Here is a 25,814-nt window from a genome sequence, read left to right as displayed (position 1 = left end):
CCAGATACAAATGAGCAGGTAGTACAACTGCGTCTTTTAGAAGGTGGTAGAGTCGGTGTTTGTTCTGGAACGTCCTTGGGACGTCCTTTGTATTTTTATCTTTGCCCAAATAATAAGCTAGATCTGTGTCTGTTTCCTCTGTATCAGTGTCATCACCATCCTGCTCTGTTCCAGAATCAGTGTTACATTCTGCTACCTCATCTTCAGATGAAATGTCACTAGATTCCTCTAAATCCTCAGTTACTGCTGGTTCTTCCTCATCATCTTCTAACAAAAAAATCTTCATTTCTTCTAAATGAAGGGGTTTAGATGAATCATACTGTTTTCTGGCCATTGCAGCAGAAAATCTGAAGCAAGAGAGAAAGAGTATGTGTTAGGGCGCAATGTGCCTTAGAAGCCACCCTCCTTTTGTCTAAGAAAACAGTACTTATGTACACTAACTTAGCATTAATCCTTCATAAAACAAGCTAAATACACAATCGTGATGAATAAAAAAAGAAAATACTAACCTTTCAATTTGTGTTGAAATCAGGCGCAATGTGCCTGAGAAGCCAAAGTGTTGATATCTGCTCACTAGAAGGTCTGCTGAGTCACTGTGATATCAGGTTTCACAGAGCCTGTAGAGTCAGGAGATAACTAGGAGGGGTGGGGTTTTCTGATAAGTGGGCAAGGAGAGAGAAGTGAAACTAATTACTGTGTGCCTGTCAGATCTATTGCGCCTGACGGAGGGTTATTTGGGCCCATAAGACAGTAGAGCTTCATCCATGGGGACCAACATATACTGTAGCATTATGTGGAGCTCATCATATACTGTTTCAAACATTATATGGGACCAATGATTCTGTATGGAGAAATAGATGGGCCTCGTCATGAGATGTAAAAAGTGAGGTATTTTTCATTGTACTATACCGCTATTTCTCTGCCGTATCGGAGCATGATGAGTTGTGGTATGTGTTAAAGGGGCGCTCTTTCGCCCAGGGCACATGAAAACCTGGAGCCAGCCCTCCCCCCCACAACTTTAGCCAAATAACCCCCATTTTTCAGTGCGTAACTTGTATTATGAAGTTAATTAAGGTTGACAAGCTTAAGTAAGAAGAATTGATGCTTTTGGCATTCAAATGGGCACTGTAGGTGTGTTTCCTGTCCTCCTCTCACTGACGACTTTTATTCCCCATTGACTTACATTGGGTTTCGTGTTTCGGGACGACCCCGACTTTTCCCTATAATCGGACGATCTTGCTCGACCCGACTTTTGGAAAAGTCGGGTTTCACGAAACGAAACGCGACCCTAAAAAAACAATAGTCGCTCAACTCTATATATGACATTTTCCTAATTGCCTTAGGAACCTTTATGTTGTCGTGCTTAAATTTGTATAGATATGTTTCGCCTTTAGGGTTTTTTTTGCACTACTTTTCTGTTTTTGTTGTTTTTTTGTTAATATTTTTAAAAAATATATATTTTTATTTTTTTTAAATTTTTTCACATTTTTTTCATGTTTATTATTTCTTTTCCAGCTTTCCGCGAGTTTGTCGTCCATATTCATTGTTGTAATTGCTTTTTATTTTATTTTGCAGTATGGTTTGAGAAAGGCCTCTTAGTAGGTCGAAACGTAACCATAGTATACTCATATCCTGGATTACGATATTATACCCACATTTTGGATACTTCTTTTGTCTGCGGTGTTACACTATTTGATGCATTTGAAATAAAATAAAAATCCAAAAATTTCACAAAATCTTCAAGATTTTTTGGCAAGATTAATCCACACTTGAGTGCGACTGTTTATCTACTGACTATTGTTTGTGGACCCTCCACGTACAGTCAGCACCTATCTCCTCCACAGCAAGAGTGCGCGTCTTTCTTCTTTTGCTCTTCTTTTGTTTATCTACTGTCGGCGGTTTTGTGCCCCCGGGACCCCCACATACCTTACAATGCGGGGATCCCGGTGCACTATGCATGCTGGGACCCCCGACATCATCGAGACCTGATTGGTTCAGGTCCTGATGACGTCAGCATCACAGCAGCCAATGGGAGCGATCGCTGGGAAAGCTGCTTGTTTCCCGGCGATCTCACTCATTGTAACGCGGCTTCTCCTCTGATCTAACACTGACAGATGATCAGAGGTGAAGCAGCGTTACTGTGTGACTAGATCGCTGCCTGGCACAGCTGATCGCTGCCTGGCACAGCTGTGCCAGGCAGCGATCTTGTCACACAGTAACGCTGCTTCACCTCTGATCATCTGTCATTGTGAGATCTGAGGAGAAGTCGCGTTATTATGTGCCAGGCAGCGATCTTGTCACATAGTAACGCTGCTTCACCTCTGATCATCTGTCAGTGTGAGATCAGAGGAGAAGTGGCGTTACTATGAGTCAGATTGCAGGGCAACGATCTTGTCACAAAAAAAAAAAAAAAAAAAAAAAAGCAGGTTAGGGCTAGGGTTAGGGCTAGGGCTGGGATTAAGGTTATGGGTGTGTTGGTGTTAGGTTTGTGGTTAGGGTTATGGTTAGGGCTGAGATTAGGGTTAGGGGTGTGTTGGGGTTAGGGTTGGAATTAGAATTGGGGGTTTCCACTGTTTAGGTACATCAGGGGCTCTGTAAATGCAATATGACGCCCGCAGACCATTCCATCAAAGTCTGCATTTCAGAACGTCACTACTTCCCTTCCGAGCCCCACCGTGTGCCCAAACAGTAGTTTTCTCCCACATATAGGGTACCAGCGTACTCAGGACAAATTGGACAACAACTCTTGGGGTACAATTTCTCCTGTTACCCTTGTGAAAATAAAAATGGGGGGCTAAAAGATCATTTTTGTGGAAAAAAAATGATTTTTTTTATTTTCACGGCTCTACATTATAAACTTTAGTGAAACACTTGGGGGTTCAAAGTGCTCACCACACATCTAGATAAGTTCCTTCGGGGGTATAGTTTCCAAAATGGGGTCACTTGTGGGGGATTTCCACTGCTTAGGTACATCAGGGGCTCTGCAAACGCGACATGGCATCCGATCTCAATTCCAGCCAATTCTGCATTGAAAAAGTCAAACGGCACTCCTTCCGTTCTGAGCTCTGCCGTGTGCTCAAACAGTGGTTTAGCCCCACAAACGGGGTATTGGCGTATTCGGAAGAAATTGCACAAAAAATGTTGTGGTTCATTTTCTCTTTTTACACTTGTGAAAATAAAAAAAAAATGGTTTTTGAAGTAAAATGTTTGTGAAAAAAAGTTAAATGTTTATTTTTTCCTTCCATATTCCATTCATTCATGTGAAGCACCTGAAGGGTTAATAAACTTCTTGAATGTGGTTTTGAGTACATTGAGAGGTGTAGTTTTTAGAATGGTGTCACTTTTGGGTATTTTCTGTCATATTGACCCCCCAAACTCACTTCAAATGTGAGGTGGTCCCTAAAAAAAAGGGTGTTGCAAATTTTGTTGTAAAAATGAGAAATCGCTGGTCAACTTTTAACCCTTATAACTTCCTAAAAAAAAAAAAAAAAAAAAAATATTATGTTTCCAAAATTGTGCAGATGTAAAGTAGACATGTGGTAAATGTTATTTATTAACTATTTTGTGTGATATCACTCTCTGATTTAAGGGCATAAAAATTAAAAGTTTGAAAATTGCAAAATTTTCTAAATTTTCGCCAAATTTTGATTTTTTTTCACAAATAAGCGCAGCTCATATCTATAAAATTTTACCACCATCATGAAGTACAATATGTCATGAGAAAACAATGTCAGAATCAGTAGGATCCATTGAAGCGTTCTAGAGTTATGACCTCATAAAGTGACACTGGTCAGAATTGAAAAAATTGGCCCGGTCACGAAGGCAAAAACAGGCTCGGGTGTGAAGGGGTTAAAAAAAAGCAAAAATGTAATAGAAACAAATAATTTATAATAAAGTACAGCTTTTTATTTTTTCAAGTGTTATGTTGGGTTTCAGAAAATAGTAGAAAAAACTTGAAAGCCAAAAAGCAAACCATAGCTACATCAGTATTTTCTTAAACTACAATTATTGGGCTTGGGGAATAAGGGTTTCAATACTAGACTGGTGGAAATGTTTCATGGTCCTCTATTGGTTCACATGCTAGGGGGGGATCACAAAATGCTTTTTGCCCTGCACTTGACGCTTGAAACCCACACCACTGCATCCCACATCGATCATGTCAGCATAAGTTAAGAAGTAGGATCTGTATTAGTGATGAGTGAACGTGCTCAGGTAAGGTATTATCTGTCATATAAATACAATGAGATGGAAAAAGAGGAGGAAGGCCCTAAGGGTTGCGAGTGGGGAATGGGACACCTCCTGATACCAACCTGTGCCTGTCCCTAAGCTTCCCTAATGCCCTATGCGGGTCTTTCACCCCGCCGCCGTCAGGTGCCTAGTCCCTGACTGTCACCTCTAAGAATTCTGGCTAGTGCACAGGCTGACAAAGACGCTAGCCTCACCACTGCAGATGATAACACACAGCGGAATAGACAAACAGGGGACAGACAAAAAGGATAATGCTCAATTCAAGCTCTGCTGCTATCCTCCACAGCAGCAGAGAAAACAACACAAGGGTAACAGAACTCCAACAGCAGCAACACCACCGTCACAGGTGAGCTCCACACACCTAGCTGGCCTGCATAGGAGAAAAACTCTACAACCGACGATCAGCTTATGGGTCATGTGACTATTTAAAGGGAGGTGGGAGTGCTTACCAACCAACATCAGCTGACCAGCCTAAAAGAAACTGCCAGCAAGAGACATACATTAACTCTTGCTGGAACAAAGGAAAAAAAAACAGCATTTAAATTTCAGCAGACCCAGAGCTGCCAAGACAGCTGCAACACATGCAGGGATTTCCTAACAAACAGCCAATCCCTGCATGTGTTGCGGCTGTTGAACAGCCATGAGACATGGAGCCTCGGGGACTCAAACTTAGAGCACTGAGGAGGCTTATTGTATACAGTTTTATTATTTAGCTCAATGTAGGAAGAGTATGCAGTAAGCTCCTCAGCTCCCTCTAGTGGTGACAGCAGGTTGCCAAAATTTAGCATTTAAGTTTATATATAATATTTGGAGCTTTGAATCAGAAAAAAATAACAAAACAAAAAAATAAAACTCCCCATATTGTGGATATATTGGGAAATAATTCTTCATTGAGTTTTGATCCTATATAGATAAAAAAAGGGCATTATCTTTAAGGCACCCTTAACAAAGAAAATAATTTATATTGGTACAGTAACTCCAGATCTGCGTTATATGCATTTTTGTATCTGCTACTATTAGACAGAGGCAGAAATTCTGCCATATTAAACAGGAAACCTGTAGAGTTTTATGCCTCTCCAGACTTTCACAGCCAGTAAATACCCTGGATAAAGGCGGAAGGTGATCTGCCAACATTCATGCGTTAGACGTTCTCCACCACAAGGTCTTCTGTGTATGCATTGTGACTTCCAGAGACCCCAGTGCAGAATCAGGGTGGGATCCTGGCTGTAAACTGTCAGCTGTGTACTGGCACTCTCCTACGTGTTACTCAGTTGGCTTGACATTTCAACATGTCCAAAGATGGAGGGGGGTTATTAGACGTTGGTGGAAAATGAGCGGCTTTACATTGATGGAAGGAATTAGGCTAAAGCAAGCAACGAGCCCATCCAAACATAATAGGCGAGCGCCTCTTAATAAGTGTAATGCATACCATTAATAATGAAGGTTACGTAGCTAGTGCTAATGTTTCCCCAGACTTGTGTTACACACTGGATATTACTATAAGCCCATAAACTACAAGCCCCCGGTAGCTCGTGAAGAGAACGTGCAGCTGCAGATGGCAACGTCGAGACTCACGATACCTGTAAAGTAGCAAAAAAAAGTCTAAACCATACTGTGGATATTCCAATAAAAGCACCAGGGCAGCCATATTGATTTCAGAATGACTATATTGGTGGTAAAAAAAAAAGTTTTCTTACCATGTTCCCATAAGAAAAAATATCTCCATATATGCGGGGTCATCATCAGCGCCCTGTCGGGGGTCTACCCCTGCCCCCTGTTCTTCATTTACATCCTGTCAATGTCCTATCAAAAGAATAGCAGAACAATCTAGTCGGCAATACGTGCATTGTGTCTGATTTTTATTTATTGTGTAAGGGTCACCTGGGCCAAGCTGTTGTGTTGTAACCTTAAACACTATTGAAACAGGTTCCTCCGGACAAGCCTAAGGGCTACATGTAGCAACACAATTCTTGTAAGCAAAATTTCAATGACTTGGCTGACCTGACTTTTCCATACTTTCAGATATCTTTCCTCTCTTCTGCCCACGGTTATCTTCTCCTCAGTACTCGTGCCTTGAATTGGCAAGTCCAGTATTCTTCCTTCTCGAACACCTCCAGGTACAGCTTACTCATTGCCTCAGCCCCCATCTTCTACTTTGTTATCTCAGGGTGCCCACAATCCCACAGCTGTACCCTCCCTAGTTCTCTGCACTGTACCTGCTTCACCTGAACTCTCCTTTTCTACTATTGAACTTTCCAGGCAACCAAAGGTGTTTGAGTACTACCACCAGGGCTTGATGGCAGGTATGAATTTTGACAAATCACAACAGACATCAACCCCAATTTCCATTACCCAGATTGCCACCACACAAGGGCAATCGGAGAGAGACAAGGCAAAGTGCCAGAATTGGCCCATATAATGTGATGGAGGCGGCTGCAACTTTACAAAGCTTTATTGGACAACTTAAAAATATGTTAGTTCTTTAAAAATCTTGCCATAGCAAACACCAAGCACACCAGTGAGGAGGATCACCGCGTTTCAACTAAAAAGTCTTAGTCATGATCTCATATTTTTTTTCATTTGATTTTTTTTTTCTCTTGTTCCTAATTGATGTGGATGCTCACCACAATCCATGCTGGGCGTTGGCAGGCTTGGGGATTTCATTGCAGACGGGTAAGCTGACTACACTTTCTTTACTTATTCATCTAATGTGATGCGCCTCTTCTGGGGTGGCAGGTTGGTATTTTTAGGCTGGGAAGAGCTCAATAACCAGGAACCTTCCCAGCCTGATATCAGCTCACAGCTGTCTGCTTTACCTTTGCTGGTTATTAAAAATAGAGGGGACCCCACTTTGTTTTTTTTCATTTATTTATTAGCTTAATACATTTACAGTAAACTACATGGGCAAGGCACTATATATATATATATATATATATATCTCACGGATATCTATCTCTTTGCACCTCTTTAGCACCTAACTATGTGTCATTTCTATTCTGTATTCTATTCCAGTACGCGTCACATGGGCGACACACGGATCTCACACCTTGTGTCATCCGTGTGCGAGATGTATTGACATCTATTCTGTTATGTGGGGGTCACACAGACATACGGTCCATGTGAATACAGGGACATGTGAGCAGCCGATAGATTATAATGGGTGTGCGTGTATAAGTGTCTTTGGTACGTGTAAAAAAATTATACCAAATCTACTAGAGATACTGACTGACATGTGAAGGGGGCTGAAAACACATTTTTGTGATACTCTGTCAAGAGATTTTTATGTTGCATATGTGTAGGGTTCAGCAGGTTCGCAGGATGCAGTGACGAGATACGAGACTGAGTATGGTTTGTGGAATAAACTGTAGCCGCTGGGGCTATCTTGAGCAAACCAAAAGCTTTAACAACAACTAGTCCACGCAGGGACTCAACAATCCTACCAACACTTTCTTATTGCAATGCGATTAACCCGGTTTGCCCGGGTGCTATAGGCCACGTATGACCAAACTACGGGTCCTTAGCTCCTATATTAAACTTATGCTTCCAGGGGGTCTGTTAGGATCACAAGCGTGGCCGCGTTGAGATCGCTGATGCGGCTGCCTTGACGCCTCGATATTCCGGGACAGAACTGGGCTCGACAGGCCCTGAAGAGATGATACCGGTGGGGCACAACAGGCCCTGAAGAGGCGATGCCAGTGGAGCGCAACAGGCCCTGAAGAAACGATGCCGGTGGGGCGCAACAGGCCCTGAGGAAACTATGTCGGTGGGGCACAACAGGCCCTGAAGAAACGATGCCGGTGGGGCACAGCAGGCCCTGAAGAAACGATGCCGGTGGAGCGCAACAGGCCCTGAAGAAACGATGCCGGTGGGGCGCAACAGGCCCTGAAGAAACGATGCCGGTGGTGCGCAACAGGCCCTGAAGAAACGATGCCGGTGGGGCACAACAGGCCCTGAAGAAATGATGCCGGTGGGGTGCTGCAGGCGTCTCCTTGCGTCTCTCGTCCCGCCGCAGAGTTATGACGCAGTCTCTAAATATAGCCGTTCACTAACCTCTGCCTGAGGCCCCTTAGCCAACCGGACAGGGGGCCTCTCTTGCCGCCTGTAGTGAGGTGGTGCCTCCTGGGCCCTGTGATGACAGGGCCACAGCTGTGGGAGAAGGCAGGGGGGCAGTGTCCTGACCTCTATCAAGGAATGGTCTGTCATCACAGCGGTCAGTGGAGGTCGTGGACCTGTCACAACAGGGCGGGAAACAGCGGGGGCGTCTGGATGCAACCATATGAGGGAAGCGGCCGCCGGTGAACGACTCTCAAGTCTCACGTGTCGGTGAGTCCGCAGTTTTCCTTTCACAGGCCCCTGTCGGTCTCTCCACAACACACCGTCCGCTCCCTCGGTTCTCTCTGTCTCACCCGGCTTCCTGTCTGTTATCCGGCGCCCTGTCAACTGCCACTTCAGCGCGCCCCCTGCTCCCTTTAAGCCTACCCCGCCGCCTGTTTCCCTGACAACTTCAGTCAAGTCTTTCCTTTTACTGTCCTCCCAGTATCGTTCCCTCATGAACCCTAAAGGCGGTCCCCTGGGTACCTGCCCATTCACTGTCTGGGAGTCCTCCTCCCCACATATGTTCAGGTGGCCATTGTAATTTCTGGATAAAGAAGAAATGTTCCAGCTTCTGGTAAAATTTTCAGAGTAATCTTTATTCCATCAAAAAACAATTAAAAAAATATAGTGGACAGGAACAAGAGGAAGAGACGCGTTTCGAACACGGCTGTTCTTTATCAAGCTGCAAAATGCACAACAGGTTGCAATACACATTACAACTTGTATTGATTTGTGGTAATACGAAATCTGCCCTGTTTTGCGGATATAATGCCCCAAAAGAAGCCCTGCCAGGCTCTATTTACTCACTAGTGGTAGAACAGTAATGTTGTAGTTCCAATGCTCCTGGTTGCTCATGCACGTTGCAGTCTATCTCAGCTGACTTCCTGTCGCCTTTCTCTGGTCTTCCTCCATCTCTGACATATAGTGTATTCCACCTTTACAACACACTTTATGGTCCTATACACTGTTTGTTCCTGCACAGTACACTGCTTGACCGATTTTATCTTCTGCCATCGACACCACTTGAAGTTTGTGTGCTTTTACATCATTGTTAGCTGATTTATAGCAGAGCTTAACGCTCCTGCACTTTTCCACAATGGAGCTTGTAATTATGAGGCAGTGCAGACATCAGCTGTATTCGTTGCCTGCTACTGACTAGTGTTGATGCATATGGCAGATGATTCTCTTCTGACTTGTGCATCAAACGAAATAAACCCTAGTGACAAGGGATTAGCTCCAAAGTCACCTCTAAATGAACTGGCTCTGGTGCACCCATTGGGTCCTCCTGAGAACCCTCTGGAATTGGAGCATTTAAACTCCATTTGTGCCATTTCTTATCTTTTTTTGCCTATTTTGCATTTGCCCCTTATTCTTCTTTTAAGTGTTCGCCTGCGTTTTTTTTTTTTTTAACGTTCGCCATTGTGGACATGGATCAGGGTTTTAAGATTTTTGCAGCTGATACACTGATTGCGACTTTTTCAGAAAAAGTTGCACATTTTTCCTCAACTGTACTTTAACAACACCCTGGTGTGATTTTGTGTATGTTTTATCTTATTTTTTTCCGCAAAGATTGTGACATTTTAGCGCAACATGCAACTTTTTCCGGTAAAAAGTTGCCAAAAAGGTTAAAGACAGAAATAAAGACTTTTTTATATTGTGCAAAATTCTTGAACTGCTTGCAAGTTTTTAAGAATTTGACTTGCAAAACGACAATGAATACCACAAGACAAATAAAAAGTAAAGTGACTTAGAAAAAATTCACAAATGATGAATCGGGCCCTTAATATCTGATTTGTTCTAAATGGAGAGCTGCATTGAATTTGCAGGGGATAGATGGTGGAACTATTTCATCAGGTCGGAATTTCACATTAGGCCTCACATTGTTCTCTCATCAACTTAAGACTGCAGTTGTCTTTCCAAAAATTCCCCACAAGAGGGCACTCATTGGCTATTCTTACACTGAGGACTGGGTATGACTTCCATATGGGCAGAGCAGTGATAGGAAATACTTTCTTCTCTTGGACCATGAACCTCCTAACAGACCATAAAATAAGACTCTGTCTTGCAGTATTTGAAGTTCTTGGGATATTCTTAGCACCCTGCCTATGATAAAATGCTGGCAAATCATTTAATACCGAAATTGGTTTGGGATGACAAAAAACAAATGGAATTAGATGGAGTCTGAACTGTTTTCTGTTCCACGAGATTCTCACTTTAGTTCAGTTAAACAGTAAGCAAAGTACGGAGCGTCAATCCTTTGTGGTGATTCCAGATGTCTCGTGTCATAGACTCATCCATATATATAACCTGTTATTACAAGTCAATACGAGGTGTCAAAGTAACAGAACAAAAAAGTGGACGGCTCATGGGTGGCATGTCTAACTCTTAGAAGAAAAATTCATGTGGAAGCATCAGCAAAGATAGTTTTAGGCAGATGTTCTCATAGTTAGCCTAGAATAATAGATTCACTTTAAGATAATCTGTCTATTACAGTGCAAATTGTTTTATCAACTATCTATCTATTTATTATCTATCTATGTATCTATTATCTATCTATCTATCTATCTATATATCTATCTATGATCTATCTATCTAGCTATTTATCTATCTATCTATCTATCTATCTATTATCTATCTATCCATCCAATTATCCATCCATCCACTCCAGTGTTTTTTGTTATTTTTCAGTGCTGTAGCATCTATCTATCTATCTATATATCTATCTACAGTTATGGCCAAAAGTATTGACACCCCTGCAATTCTGTCAGATAATACTCAGTTTCTTCCTGAAAATGATTGCAAACACAAATTCTTTGTTATTATTATCTTCATTTAATTTGTCTTAAATGAAAAAACACAAAAAGAATTGTCCTAAAGCCAAATTGGATATAATTCCACACCAAACATAAAAAAGAGGGTGGCCAAAAGTATTGGCACTGTTCGAAAAATCATGTGATGCTTCTCTAATTTGTGTAATTAACAGCACCTGTAACTTACCTGTGGCACCGAACAGGTGTTGGCAATAACTAAATCACACTTGCAGCCAGTTGACATGGATTAAAGTTGACTCAACCTCTGTCCTGTGTCCTTGTGTGTACCACATTGAGCATGGAGAAAAGAAAGAAGACCAAAGAACTGTCTGAGGACTTGAGAAACCAAATTGTGAGGAAGCATGAGCAATCTCAAGGCTACAAGTCCATCTCCAAAGACCTGAATGTTCCTGTGTCTACCGTGCGCAGTGTCATCAAGAAGTGTAAAGCCCATGGCACTGTGGCTAACCTCCCTAGATGTGGACGGAAAAGAAAAATTCACAAGAGATTTCAACGCAAGATTGTGCGGATGTTGGATAAAGAACCTCCACTAACATCCAAACAAGTTCAAGCTGCCCTGCAGTCCGAGGGCACAACAGTGTCAACCCGTACTATCCGTCGGCGTCTGAATGAAAAGGGACTGTATGGTAGGAGACCCAGGAAGACCCCACTTCTTACTCCGAGACATAAAAAAGCCAGGCTGGAGTTTGCCAAAATTTACCTGAAAAAGCCTAAAACATTTTGGAAGAATGTTCTCTGGTCAGATGAGACAAAAGTAGAGCTTTTAGGGCAAAAGCATCAACATAGAGTTTACAGGAGAAAAAAGAGGCATTCAAAGAAAAGTACACGGACCCTACAGTCAAACATGGCGGAGGTTCCCTGATGTTTTGGGGTTGCTTTGCTGCCTCTGGCACTGGACTGCTTGACCGTGTGCATGGCATTATGAAGTCAGAAGACTACCAACAAATTTTGTAGCATAATGTAGGGCCCAGCGTGAGAAAGCTGGTTCTTCCTCAGAGGTCATGGGTCTTCCAGCAGGACAATAACACAAAACACACTTCAAAAAGCACTAGAAAATGGTTTGAGAGAAAGCACTGGAGACTTCTAAGGTGGCCAGCAGTGAGTCCAGACCTGAATCCCATAGAACACCTGTGGGGAGATCTAAAAATGGCAGTTTGGAGAAGGCACCCTTCAAATATCAGGGACCTGGAGTAGTTTGCCAAAGAAGAATGGTCTAAAATTCCAGCAGAGCATTGTAAGAAACTCATTGATGGTTACCGGAAGCGGTTGGTCGCAGTTATTTTGGCTAAAGGTTGTGCAACCAAGTATTAGGCTGAGGGTGCCAATACTTTTGTCCGGCCCATTTTTGGAGTTTTGTGTGAAATGATCAATGTTTTGATCAATCTATCATCTATCTATCTATATCAATCATCTATCATCTATCTATCTATCTATTTATCTATCTATGATCTATCTATCATCTATGTATCTACAGTTTATGTAAAGAATAATGTTCCCACTACATCAATAATACAGTACATATATATAGGAGGTATCCATGAGTAGAGAAGGAGACATGATGGTAAGTCTCAATTCAAAAACGATGTATTTGAAAAGTTCGCGCAATAGCACAAATAGACTACTGGAACGAATAGCAGCAGCATAAGTCCCGAAGGGTCCCTTTAATCCGAGACAGCCAACAGATATAAAAGAAGATAACTAGAAATAATGAAAAACAAACAAAGGTTAAAAACAAATAAAATGCCCACGGAAAAGGGAAAGTTATACGGTTAGGTCAATATATATTTGGACAGAGACACCACTTTTCTAATTTTGGTTCTAGACATTACTACAATGAATTTTAAACAATACAATTCAGATGCAGTTGAAGTTCAGACTTTCAGCTTTCATTTGAGGGAATTCACATTAAAATTGGATGAAGGGTTTAGGAGTTTCAGCTCCTTAACATGTGCCACCCTGTTTTTAAAGGGACCAAAAGTAATTGGACAATTAACTCTAAGGCTATTTCATGGACAGGTGTGGGCAATCCCTTCGTTATGTCCTTCTCAATTAAGGAGATAAAAGGCCTGGAGTTGATTTGAGGTGTGGTGCTTGCATTTGGAAGGTTTTGCTGAGAAGGAAACAAGCGGTCAAAGGAGCTCTCCATGCAGGTGAAACAAGCCATCCTTAAGTTGCAAAAACAGAAAAACCCATCCAAGAAATTGCTACAACATTAGGAGTGGCAAAATCTACAGTTTGGTACATCCTGAGAAAGAAAGAAAGCACTGGTGAACTCATCAATGCAAAAAACCTGGGCGCCCATGGAAGACAACAGTTGTGGATGATCGCAGAATAATCTCCATGGTGAAGAGAAACCCCAAAGCTGCAAACGTTGGGTCAGCCAGGCAACCTCTTCCTCTAGCTGCCGGCGATTCAATCTAGAAGCAGGGTCCAAGCCTTCAGCCATGGCACCGGGGAGACCCAGGTCAGCCTCCCCCCGCTCCGCAGGCCTCCTTCCCTCTTCTTCCATCATGGCGTTCTGGCATTCTTCTTCTTCCTGTCTCGGCTTCCTTCCCGCCACTGGCTTCTGCCCCTCCTTCTTGGGGCGGCGTCTTCTTCCAGCACCTCCATACCAAGCCAGTATACGAACCCCTCGGGGGGGTGGGCCATGTTGCTGTCACATAGAAGTTTAGACAGGGGAGGCCAAGGCCAGTCCATGCTCTTTTCTTAGGGCCACCCATATGATCACGCCCTTCTTCTCCAGGCTGTCGGCCATTTTTAGTATTCATTTCATAGTCTATCAAATTGGGTCTTCTGCACATTCTCAAAAATTTTTAAGTCCAGCAAATCTTAGGCACATGGAACCCGATGGCATCGGGTCTCGTCATCCTGTTCGTGATGCCAGAATGGAGCGCACCACCAGGGCCTAGCGGGGTACTCGGTACCGGGCCCGTTGATCTCAATGGGAGTTGTCACGGACGCGGTGACCCGGTCCGTGGCCCTGGGGCTCCATGGCAAAAAAGGGGGATGAATGAACAATGAAATAGTTCATGAATAGTTCGTGACGCCACCTGTGGTGTTCGGCAAGTGAGGTGTTAGGCCGACGCTGCATGCAGATCCTCTGGGACTGGTGGTGGTTTGCAGCCAAGATTGTGAAGCTCCCCACAGGTGGAGCTGTAGTCCCAGGGCAGTGTAGATGTAGCAATGGAGGAGAGGCACAGGCGGTGTAGGGGCCGGTGCCCAGATGTCGTAGTGCGAGGTGTAGTGATGCGGGAATAAGTGGAGGACACCAGGGCATGTAGTTCCAAAGCTTTACTCACAGTCTGCAGTTCACACAGATGCCTGCCTCCGTGCTGTGTCCTCCAGGTCTGGGGCTCAGTCAACCTCCAGGCATGATAGGATGCTCCCTTCCAACACTCCGCCAACATGTACCTTTCTGAACGACTCCTCCAATGCACCTTTAAGTGAAGTAATCCTAGTACTGAGTTACACTGGAGTGCCTCCTGACAAATGTTCCCAAGAATTCTACTTGTACGGCAGACAGCTGTAGCCTGCTTCAGAGACTCCTTACTCCTGAGTCCTGGCTCAATATCCAAGTTGCTGTTGTGCCCCAAGTCTTAGATGGGAGTAGTGCATTTACAGCCCACTACTCCACCGGTGTCTGCTGCAGACCCATTAGTGTCCATACAACATCGGGGACCGGGCTCCGGCCTTGCGCTTAGAACTTCTAGGCAGGGTTCTTCCTATAACCCACGGCCTCTCTGTTCCCTTTTACTCCTTCGTTCCGTACTAATCCCTCTCTCTCTTAGAAGGTCAGGTTTCAGTCTAATGTCTTTCTCGTTCTTTCCTTTCCTGTGCCAGCTGGCTCAGATCACTGAGGCAGCTGCAGCACTCCTTCCTCCTTCCCTCTTCCACGGATCCTCACTCCTCTCCGAGTGATTCTTTCTCTCTCTCTCTCTCTCTCTCTCTGACTGACTGACTGACTCTTCCCGCTCTTTATGTATTCTAAACTCCACCCACCTCCCAGCACGTTTTGTGTTCCAAGCAGGGAACCACCAAAGATGCTCTGCTACTCTCTAAGCAAGGAGCCGCAATGTGGCTTTGCTGAACTGCTGTGTTGTATCGGGTGCAGGTGTTGGAGCATGGTTAGGAGTTCCCACGTTACCTGGATGGTGAGGCACCACACCTCAGGAGGAGGTGCAGTACCTCTGTGGCGACTGAAGCGTCAGGGGCGCCACATTCCCCCCCGTTAAACACAGCACGTCCGCGGGCTGCAAAGCAAACACAGTTGACAATATAGGAACATACAAAATTTTGGTAATGCTGAATAAACATTTCTTATACTAAACTTCCTAATACAGGAGGCACAGTTTCTTGAACGTTACAAACAATTTAACTGTCTAAATCTTAAATTATGCTACCTAATTTAAAGTGCTACAGCAGCAAACTCAATATCAATTCACATTTTCTAGCAACACATCTCTTTCCATTATCTCTCACATTTTCTACTTTTCACTCTCTCTCCTAGACTTAGGACGACAACCGTAGATACCTGGTTCGTCACCTGTAATTTTCAATTCTGCATTCACATTCTCAACATCTTTATTCAAAAACTCTGTAAAACATTCACTATGTCTCTTTCTCAATATACTTCTATAAAATCTGTCATTAATACTTTCATTATGCACTATTACTTTCTAGCTTCTTATTCAGAGAATAACATTAAGCATTATTATCAAGTGCAAAGATAGACACTGGTCCGGCCATCGCGTCTGGAAATGTCCCTATGTCGAGGTAGATCTTCTTTCAAAAAGAGAGTCCTACGTAAAACCAAGAGAGAGCACCTAAAGAGGTGCAAACTATATACAATAACAGTTCTGGACCATTCAAAGTTCATGATCTCCACAGTTCAAGTGTGAAGGCTGCCAACAAAACAGGGCAACTTTGGGAAAATAAACTAGGACATGATAACCAAAAATAGGAAACTGGTGCAAAAATAGAAAACAATGGCACAACTGTGCAAATACCCTCCTGGGCAACGAGATTTACTTCAAAGTAGCATTTTGACTAATTGTGGTCCCCTCCTGGGATTTCTGGACTGGAACTGCTACCAGGGGTGAAACTTTGGGTGTCTTCATCTTGTTGCTGGTTGCTTGCCAAAGGGCATGGGGGTGGCAACTGGTGTGATTGCCGCCTAGGGCCTTGAAGCTGTGGTAAAGGGAACCCATGATGCATATCGATACCCATCAACTGTTCCTTATGGGTAGGTGGCTCTGTTGCTCTGGTGCTTGGCCTAGCACCGAGGGATGCTGCAGCTTGTTGGCGCTGATGGGCGACTACATGGGGACTCGGCAGCCAAGGGATCCCGAGGTCACTATACCAAAGCAACCTAGACTCCTCCACTCCCCGAAGATGCCGAAACGTGCGCGCCTGTTCCAGCCGTACCCTTCTCAGTAAGGACCTCTTCCACCTCCCCATTTCCGACAGTCTGGTGCCCCCAGCTGACTCTTCCAACTGCCCCATTTTGAGTTCCCGCAAGCCAGTCTCTGACAACGTGAATTCGGGAGGCAACCCATTAGGAGGGCTGGGGTATATACCTGGTATCTCCTGGCAGTGCGGTCTCTGCTCCGGTGCAGGCATGGTGGTGGTGGGCGCTGTCCGGTGGGACACCAGGGACGGCAGTGGAGCTAATGGCAGCTCCGGGTCCGCAGGGGTCTCTGGTGGGACCTGCATGGCCGCGTCAGGTCTGGGCAGGAGCTCCTCTTCTTCCGCTTCGGCTCCCAAGGCCTCATACAATTCCTCCGGTGGTGGCGGCAGAGAAGGGACTCCGGATGCTGTCGGTGGTGTGGCAGCGGCTGGAGGCTCCATGGCGTCTGCCTGGGGAAGCTCCGGTATTGCAGTGACGGGTACTGGTGACGGCGGTACCGCTGGCGTAGGCCTCTCCTGGGCGTGCTGCCAATTCAGCCTCCACAAGGCCTCCTGCCTCAGCTGCAAACGTTGGGTCAACCAGGCAACCTCTTCCTCTAGCTGCCGGCGATTCAATCTTGAAGCAGGGTCCAAGCCTTCAGCCATGGCACCGGGGAGATCCAGCTCAGCCTCCCCGCGCTCCGCAGGCCTCCTTCCCTCTTCTTTCATCATGGCGTTCTGGCATTCTTCTTCCTGTCTCGGCTTCCTTCCTGCCACTGGCTTCTGCCCCTCCTTCTTGAGGCGGCGTCTTCTTCCAGCACCTCCATACCAAGTCAGTACACGAACCCCTCGGGGGGTGGGCCATGTTGCTGTCGCATAGAAGTTTAGACACGGGAGGCCCAGGACAGTCCATGCTCTTTTCTTAGGACCACCCATATGATCACGCCCTTCTTCTCCAGGCTGTCGGCCATTTTTAGTATTCATTTCACAGTCTATCAAATTGGGTCTTCTGCACATTCTCAAAAGTTTTTAAGTCCAGCAAATCTTAGGCACACAGAACCCGATGGCATCGCGTCTCGTCATCCTGTTCGTGATGCCAGAATGGAGCGCCCCACCAGGGCCTAGCGGGGTACTCGGTACCGGGCCCGTTGATTTCAATGGGAGTTGTCACGGAAGCGGTGACCCGGTCCGTGGCCCTGGGGCTCCATGGCAAAAAAGGGGGACGAATGAACAATGAAATAGTTCATGAATAGTTCGTGACGCCACCTGTGGTGTTCGGCAAGTGAGGTGTTAGGCCGACGCTGCATGCAGATCCTCTGGGATTGGTGGTGGTTTGCAGCCAAGATGGTGAAGCTCCCCACAGGTGGAGCTGTAGTCCCAGGGTAGTGTAGATGTAGCAATGGAGGAGAGGCACAGGCGGTGTAGGGGCCAGTGCCCAGATGTCGTAGTGCGAGGTGTAGTGATGCGGGAATAAGTGGAAGACACCAGGGCATGTAGTTCCAAAGCTTTACGCACAGTCTGCAGTTCACACAGATGCCTGCCTCCGTGCTGTGTCCTCCAGGTCTGGGGCTCAGTCAACCTCCAGGCATGATAGGATGCTCCCTTCCAACACTCCGCCAACATGTACCTTTCTGAACGTCTCCTCTATAGCGCCTTTAAGTGAAGTACTCCTAGTACTGAGTTACACTGGAGTGCCTCCTGACAGATGTTCCCAAGAAATCTACTTGTACGGCAGACGGCTGTAGCCTGCTTCAGGGACTCCTTACTCCTGAGTTCCGGCTCACTATCCAAGTTGCTGTTGTGCCCCAAATCTTAGATGGGAGTAGTGCATTTACAGCCCACTACTCCACCGGTGTCTGCTGCAGACCCATTAGTGTCCATACAACCTCGGGGACCGGGCTCCGGCCTTGCGCTTAGAACTTCTAGGTAGGGTTCTTCCTATAACCCACGGCCTCTCTGTTCCCTTTACTCCTTCATTCCGTACTAATCCCTCTCTCTCTTAGAAGGTCAGGTTTCAGTCTAATGTCTTTCTCCTTCTTTCCTTTCCTGTGCCAGCTGGCTCAGATCACTGAGGCAGCTGCAGCACTCCTTCCTCCTTCCCTCTTCCACGGATCCTCACTCCTCTCCGAGTGACTCTCTCTCTCTCTCTCTGACTGACTGACTCTTCCCAATCTTTATGTATTCTAAACTCCACCCGCCTCCCAGCACGTTTCATGTTCCAAGCAGGGAACCACCAAAGGTGCTCTGCTACTCTCTAAGCAAGGAGCCGCAATGTGGCTTTGCTGAACTACTGTGTTGTGTGGGGTGCCGGTGTTGGAGCGTGGTTCGGAGTTCCCACGTTACCTGGATGGTGGGGCACCACACCTCAGGAGGAGGTGCAGTACCTCTGTGGCGACTGAAGCCTCAGGGGCGGCACAGATCCGGCAGGTCACAACCTGCAGAAGACCGACCAGTGCAGCACCAATCACAGATGAAGATGGTGGCTGGTGAGTACAATACTAGTGGCATGGAACTTAGATCAGTGTAATGAGCTGGGTGGTGGAACTACTGCGCCGAAGCCCAAGTAAGACCTGGAGGGGCGTGACTAGGAGTCTCACCCAATCTGACCATGGACATGCTGCAGCTAACGACACTGAGATCCGAGGAAAGACAAGGGAGACGGTCCAAGTGCTGCTTCCCGGACTGAATTTGGGTAGATGACAGCTGACACCTAGGAACGAGTAGCTAGGGCGGCCCGAGGGAATGTCAAACAGATGCAGGCAGGTGGAGAAAGATGACAGGAACCTCAGATGCAGACAGGACCGGCAGACGGAGAGATGAGAACTTGCAGGTGCAGCGGGACTGCCTGCCATTGAGATGAGCACTGGAAGAAGCAACAGGACTGGCTGCCATTGAGGTGAGCACTGGCAGGTGCAAGTAGACTGGCTGCTGTTGAGATGAGCACTGGCGGATGCAACTGGACCGGCTGCCATTGAGATGAGCTCTGTTGGGTGCAGCAGGACCAGCTGACGTTGAGATGAGCATTGGCGGGTGCAGCGGGAATAGCTGCCATTTAAATGAGCACTAGTGGGCGCAGTGGGACCAGCTGCCATTGAGATGAGCACTTGCGGGTGCAGCAGGACCGGCTGCCATTGACATGAACGCTGGCGGGTTCAGCGGGACTGGCTGCCTTTGAGATAAGCACTGGCAGGTGCAGCTGGACCAGCTGCCATTGAGATGAGCACTGGCGGGTGCAGTGGAACCTGCTGCCATTGAGATGAGCACTGGCAGGTGCAATGGGACTGACTTCCATTGAGATGAGCGCTGGCGGGTGCAGCAGGACTGGCTGCCATTGAGATGAGTACTGGCGGGCTCAGCAGGCTGAGATACAAGAGTGTTAGGAAAACAAACTCACAACATTGCACAGACACCTCCATGTTGGAGGTGGTGCTTTAAATAGTAAGTGTCCTCCAGCTACTGGCTTTGGACACATTAGAAGAACATGCGTGGCCCCTTTAAAAAAGAGGAAGTGTGCGTGCGTGCCCTAAGCACAGTTCCCTGAGACCTGGGTGCAGTGCAAGCAACCCGGGCAGCAGCAGACCTGGATGGAGCAGGACGGGGGCTGCGGTGGCGAGTACGCTGGTGTCTCTGTAGGGAGAGAGACTGCACTACAATCAGCAGCACTACTCCAGCGCTGCAATAAAAAAACACTGAAGTGGCGCTTTAAATTTTCATTTTTTCCAGTTTTACACACTAGGGGGAACAGCGGCACACATTTGCTAAAAATTAAATAATAACGCTTACTAGCATTATGATTGCTGAAAAAGTAGGCAGTAACTACTGGCTTCATTCCTTTTTGGTTGGGAAGAAGAGGGAAGGATAATGTTTGTAATCTAAGTTTAGAGCCATTTTGTTTGTGTCTGCACTGTTATATAAATGTGTGCAGTGATTTTCCAAGATTTACAGTATCTCGCTGCTCATTGGCTCCTTGCAGATTTTCTCTGGTCCATGCTGCTCCTTCCTCCCTTGTTAATCCTTGCTGCACCTCTATGCCAGACGAGACATGTAATGCCAGAAGCTGTAACCTGGAGGCGGATGATGAGTAGAATTCAACACATAGCGCTTGGCTCCAAAATCATGGCCCCAGGCTTCCCCTATAACTGTGAACTGCTCGTGCCAGGAAGGGTGTGTGCCGTATTTGCTTTGTGTCTGTGTCGTCCTGCGACACATTACATACAAGCAAATATAAATGGCAGCCCCTTTTTGGCAGCATAAAAATTAATTAAAAAAAATTAAATCACTTCAATTCATGTGTTTATTTAAAAAATCATGAAACGAAAAATACTTTTCATTTCTTAAAGTAAAAAGGTGACACATGACTCACTGAGTATACAGGATATCTATATATATATATATGCACTATATATAGTATAGTTTGTATATAGTGTACATTGTCTGTATATAGTATAGACTGTATATAGTGTTCATTGTATATAGTTTACATTGTCTGTATATAGTATAGACTGTATATAGTGTACAGCTCTCCAGCCTCCTGTCAAAATCACACGTCACCACTTGCGCGCTTGACCCGCACCCGTCCCACCTCATCCCTAACTTTGCCACTGTCTTCATTTCCAACCCTAACCCACCTCTTCCACCTTTCACTTACAAATGGTGTCTTTCCTTCATCCTTCAAACATGCCTCAATCACACCCATCCTCAAAAAGCCCTCCCTCGACCCATCCTCTGTGTCTATCGCCCGATATCTCTTCTCTCTTACGCCTCAAAACTACTGGAACAGCATGTATATCTTGAACTGTCCTCCCACCTCTCCTCCTGTTCCCTCTTTGACCGGTTACAATCTGGCTTCCGACCGCATCACTCAACTGAAACTGCCCTAACTAAAGTCACTAACGACCTACTAACCGCCAAGAGCAAGCGACACTACGCTGTCCTTCTCCTGGACCTGTCTTCTTCCTTCGACACCATGGACCATTCCCTCCTGCTACAGATTCTCTCATCTCTTGGCATCACAGACTTGGCCCTATCCTGGATCTCATCATATCTAACAAACTAAACATTTAGCGTCTCCCTCTAACACACCACCTCCTCACCTCGCCCCCTGTCTGTCGGTGTTCCTCAAGGCTCAGTCCTAGGACCCCTACTCTTCTCCATTTACACCTTCAGACTTGGACAGCTCATAGAAACCCACGGCTTGCAGTATCACCTCTACGCCGATGACATGCAGATCTACCTATCTGGACCTGACCTCACCTCCTTACTGACCAAAATCCCACAAAGTCTGCTATTTCAGCCTTCTTTTCTGCTTGCTTTCTCAAACTGAACATGGACAAAACAGAATTCATCATCTTTCCCCCATCTCAGTCTACCCCTCCACCAGACCTATCCATCAATGTCAATGGCTGCTCGCTTTCCCCAGCCCCACACTCTCGGTGCCATGGGGTGATCCTCGACTCTGCCCTCTCTTTCAAACCACATATCCAAGCCCTTGCCTCCTCCTGCCACCTCAAACTCAAAAATATTTCCCGGATCTGCGCATTCCTCGACCATGAAACCACAAAAACACTACTGCACGCCCTTATCTCCCGTCTCGACTACTGCAACCTCCTACTCTCTGGCCTCCCCTCCAGCACTCTGGCACCACTCCAATCCATCCTACACTCTGCTGCCTGACTAATCCACCTGTCCCCCCACTATTCCCCAGCCTCCCCCCCTATGCCAAGCCCTACACTGGCTTCCTATTGCCCAGAGGCTCCAGTTCAAAACCCTAACCATGACATACAAAGCCATCCACAACCTGTCTCCTCCATACATCTGTGACATGGTCTCCCGGTACCTACTCGCATGCAACCTTCGATCCTCTCAAGATCTCCTTCTCTACTCCCCATCTCATCTTCCCACAACCGCATACAAGACTTCTCCTGTGCCTCCCCCATACTCTGGAACTCTCTTCCGCAACACATCAGACTCTCACCAACAACGGAAACCTTCAAGAAGAACCTGTAGACCCACCTGTTCTGACAAGCCTACAGCCTGCAATGATCCTCGGTCTACTGAACCACCGCACAACCAGCTCTACCATCTCCTAGTGTATCCTCACCCTCCCTGTAGACTGTGAGCCCTCGCGGGCAGGGTCCTCTCTCCTTCTGTACTTGTGTGTCCCTTGTCTTACACATGTTTCTTGTACTTGTCCATATTTCCCCTTTTCACATGTAAAGCGCCATGGAATAAATGGCGCTATATAAATGTATAATAATAATAATAATAATAGTGTACATTGAATATAGTATAGATTGTATATAGATTACATTGTCCGTATATAGTATAGATTGTATATTGTGTACATTGTAAGCACAAATGCAATCATGCATTGAGCCCTAAACGATTATGTGTATGGTGCAATAACTTAGCATTTTGGATGCCCTCTTTTATATTTGCCCAGGACAAAAGTTTACTGAAATCCAGCCCTAGGTGGAGCTGCAGAGAAATCGATCACTCACAGATCCCAGCTGATCACTGAAGGACCAACCCAGAAACATAGAGAACTGATTGATTATCAATGGGCCCTTCTAACAAAGGAGATTGTGCAAAATAGAGAAGCCTTTTACTTTCTGCATTTTCCCTTTGCATAAACCACATAAAGTCGCTTGATCTGATATAATTTTTTTTTATTTTATCCACATAGATATTTTAAGTCTTTGTATAAAACAACATTAATTTTGGATGTGTTTACATTTGATAAACTTGTGCAATAAAGTCATATAAAATATTAATTTAGGTATTTAAGGCACTACTTTAGAATGTTATTGTACATGACAAAAGAAAAAAAAAAACAAGAATAAATACATTTTTCGTATGAACACAAATTCAATTTACATAGCCCCATAGCACTATGGGAAATAAAAGATCCTTCTAGAAAAAGAAGATGTTAAGACAATATATGTGATTGCATTGTGAAAATTTTACCCTTTCAGTACTGGTGGAGGCCTGAAAAAATATTAATAATATAATACTATATAATACTATACATCGTAGCCACTCATCCTAAACTTCTGTGATCCTGGTACTAGGGAACCCATGAAAAAAAACGTGATTGTGTTGTAAAACTAAGGGATAAAAAATGTTTTTGTCAAGTCTGAAAAGTTTAAGAAATAAATAAAAAATAGTTGTACTATAATGAATTTGATGCTGAACGCAAAAATATATGATTAAAAAAAAATTGTAAAATTTTAAATTTGAAATTTTATTTGAACATAAACAGAGGAAAGTTTGTGTTTTTAATAATAGTCCAACTTGTCATCATTTTCCTGATTATTAGAGCTAGACACAAAGATCTGATTCTATGTAGCAGTCTTCGTGGGAAAGGACTAATTTACGTAGAAATTCTTTTTGGAAATATTAATGTGCTGAGATATACTGTCAGAAATTACCATCATTAAAAAAATAAAATAAATAAAGTCAAAGTTTGGCAACAAGTCCAAAAATCTTTTATAGGAAAAAGTATACTATTTTGTACAAGGTTTATGAAAAACAAAGCAGGGGTAACTATATACAGGGTGGGCCATTTATAAAGTTGGATCTAAAATGGCCGTCTTCAAAATGGCCGCCATGGTCATCACCCATCTTGAAAATTTTCCCCCTCCCATATACTAATGTGCCACAAACAGGAAGTTGATATCACCAACCATTCCTATTTTATTTAGGTGCATCCATATAAATGGCCCACCCTGTAGTAACATGCCCATCTTATCCAGTTTTTGTTTTCACAGTGCCAAGAAGTGAAAAAGACATAATTCAAGCTTTACTCTTTGTGAAATTACTTAAAGAAAATCCTGCAAAGTGGTTGGCAAAGTGGGATGGTAAATGCCCACCAATAATACTTACTCTGGGAACCCCCTTTTGCGTCCATGTAATATTAAACTGACGAGCTTGTTTACTGAATGATTAGATTACTGTTTTTCTACAAATAGTGAATCAAGTGTAATAACACTGCTCTTCAGCACTCCTTCAAAGGGGCCTATCGGAGGATTCTCCAGCTCTGCTGTGGGCCAGTCCGAACCTGGGCACATGACATGGTCAGATGGGGAGGTCCAGAATGGTGGTGCCAGGGATAGTCATAAGGCATGTGTAATTGGACTCTGGAAAATGACAAGGCAATTGACTGATTCACAAATAATGATACTGCAATGTACCGATTACAAAATCCATAAGCACACAAAAAAAATTTTTTGTCCATAAATAAATGTTGGTATATTAATTTCTTCTTTACTCGTAATCACCTCTGGACTCTCGATCTACAGGCAATATATAGATGTAAACATATGGGGAAAAATTGGATTACAATATACATACTCCACCTATAGGGTACTCTCAAACAATATAATGAAAACCATCTAAAAGACAGAGAGTTTATTTGATCCCATTAACAACAATGTACTCCAAAATATTCAATAATCAAAAGACAAGCTTTCATAAAAAGTGCATATTGTCTTTATCAAGTGTAACAATAATATTTGTATCAAAAAATGATGCTAAAAATTAGCGTAATAAGGTACAAGCGGGCAATCATACAACGATAATGCCATGGAGGGCGTCATAATAAATGCAAATAGGCATCAATTGCTAAAGTGCATAGTGCGATATAAAGCAGCATAATACAGCCAATTAACATGCATATATGCAAACAATAAAAATAGGCCAGAGCAAGGAGGGGGGTAAACAAAAATCATCCCACAAGGCACACTGAACAGGATACACCAGTACTAACACATCCACAGAAATTCTGCTCCGTAACAAACAGTGTGCAGTAGCTCATTATATAATGTATAACCCGAGTCCATCCTTACCCATGCCCAAAGCCCAATCCAAAGCGCAAATGCCCCGATTGTTACGGAGCAGAATTTCTGTGGATGTCTTAGTACTGGTGTATCCTGTTCAGTGTGCCTTGTGGGATGATTTTTGTTTACCCCCCTCCTTGCTCTGGCCTATCTTTACTGTTTGCATATATGCATGTTAGTTGGCTGTATTATGCTGCTTTATATCGCACTATGCACTTTAGCAATTGATGCCTATTTGCATTTATTATGACGCCCTCCATGGCATTATGGTTGTATCATTGCCCGCTTGTACCTTATTACGCTAATTTTTAGCATCATTTTTTGATACAAATATTATTGTTACACTTAATGAAGACAATTTGCACTTTTTATGTAAGCTTGTCTTTTGATTATTGAATATTTGGAGTACATTGTTGTT

The 25,814-nt window shown here is 44.6% G+C and overlaps 1 long non-coding RNA gene across 1 annotated transcript in view; it reads left to right on the top strand.

Moving 5' to 3' along the window:
• LOC141048608 (uncharacterized) overlaps positions 1 to 23,430 on the top strand; it is a 30,647-nt gene extending 7,217 nt beyond the window's left edge. Inside the window, exon 3 of the long non-coding RNA XR_012220100.1 lies at positions 23,002 to 23,430. This is a non-coding gene — a long non-coding RNA (uncharacterized lncRNA). The remainder of the gene's footprint in view (positions 1 to 23,001) is intronic.
• Positions 23,431 to 25,814: the final 2,384 nt, after the last annotated feature.

Source organism: Dendrobates tinctorius, unplaced genomic scaffold (genome assembly GCF_039654945.1).
Source record: "Dendrobates tinctorius isolate UK_male_01 unplaced genomic scaffold, ASM3965494v1 ptg000138l, whole genome shotgun sequence".
Taxonomy (NCBI): Eukaryota; Metazoa; Chordata; class Amphibia; order Anura; family Dendrobatidae; genus Dendrobates; species Dendrobates tinctorius.
This window is presented reverse-complemented; position numbering and strand designations above follow the sequence as displayed.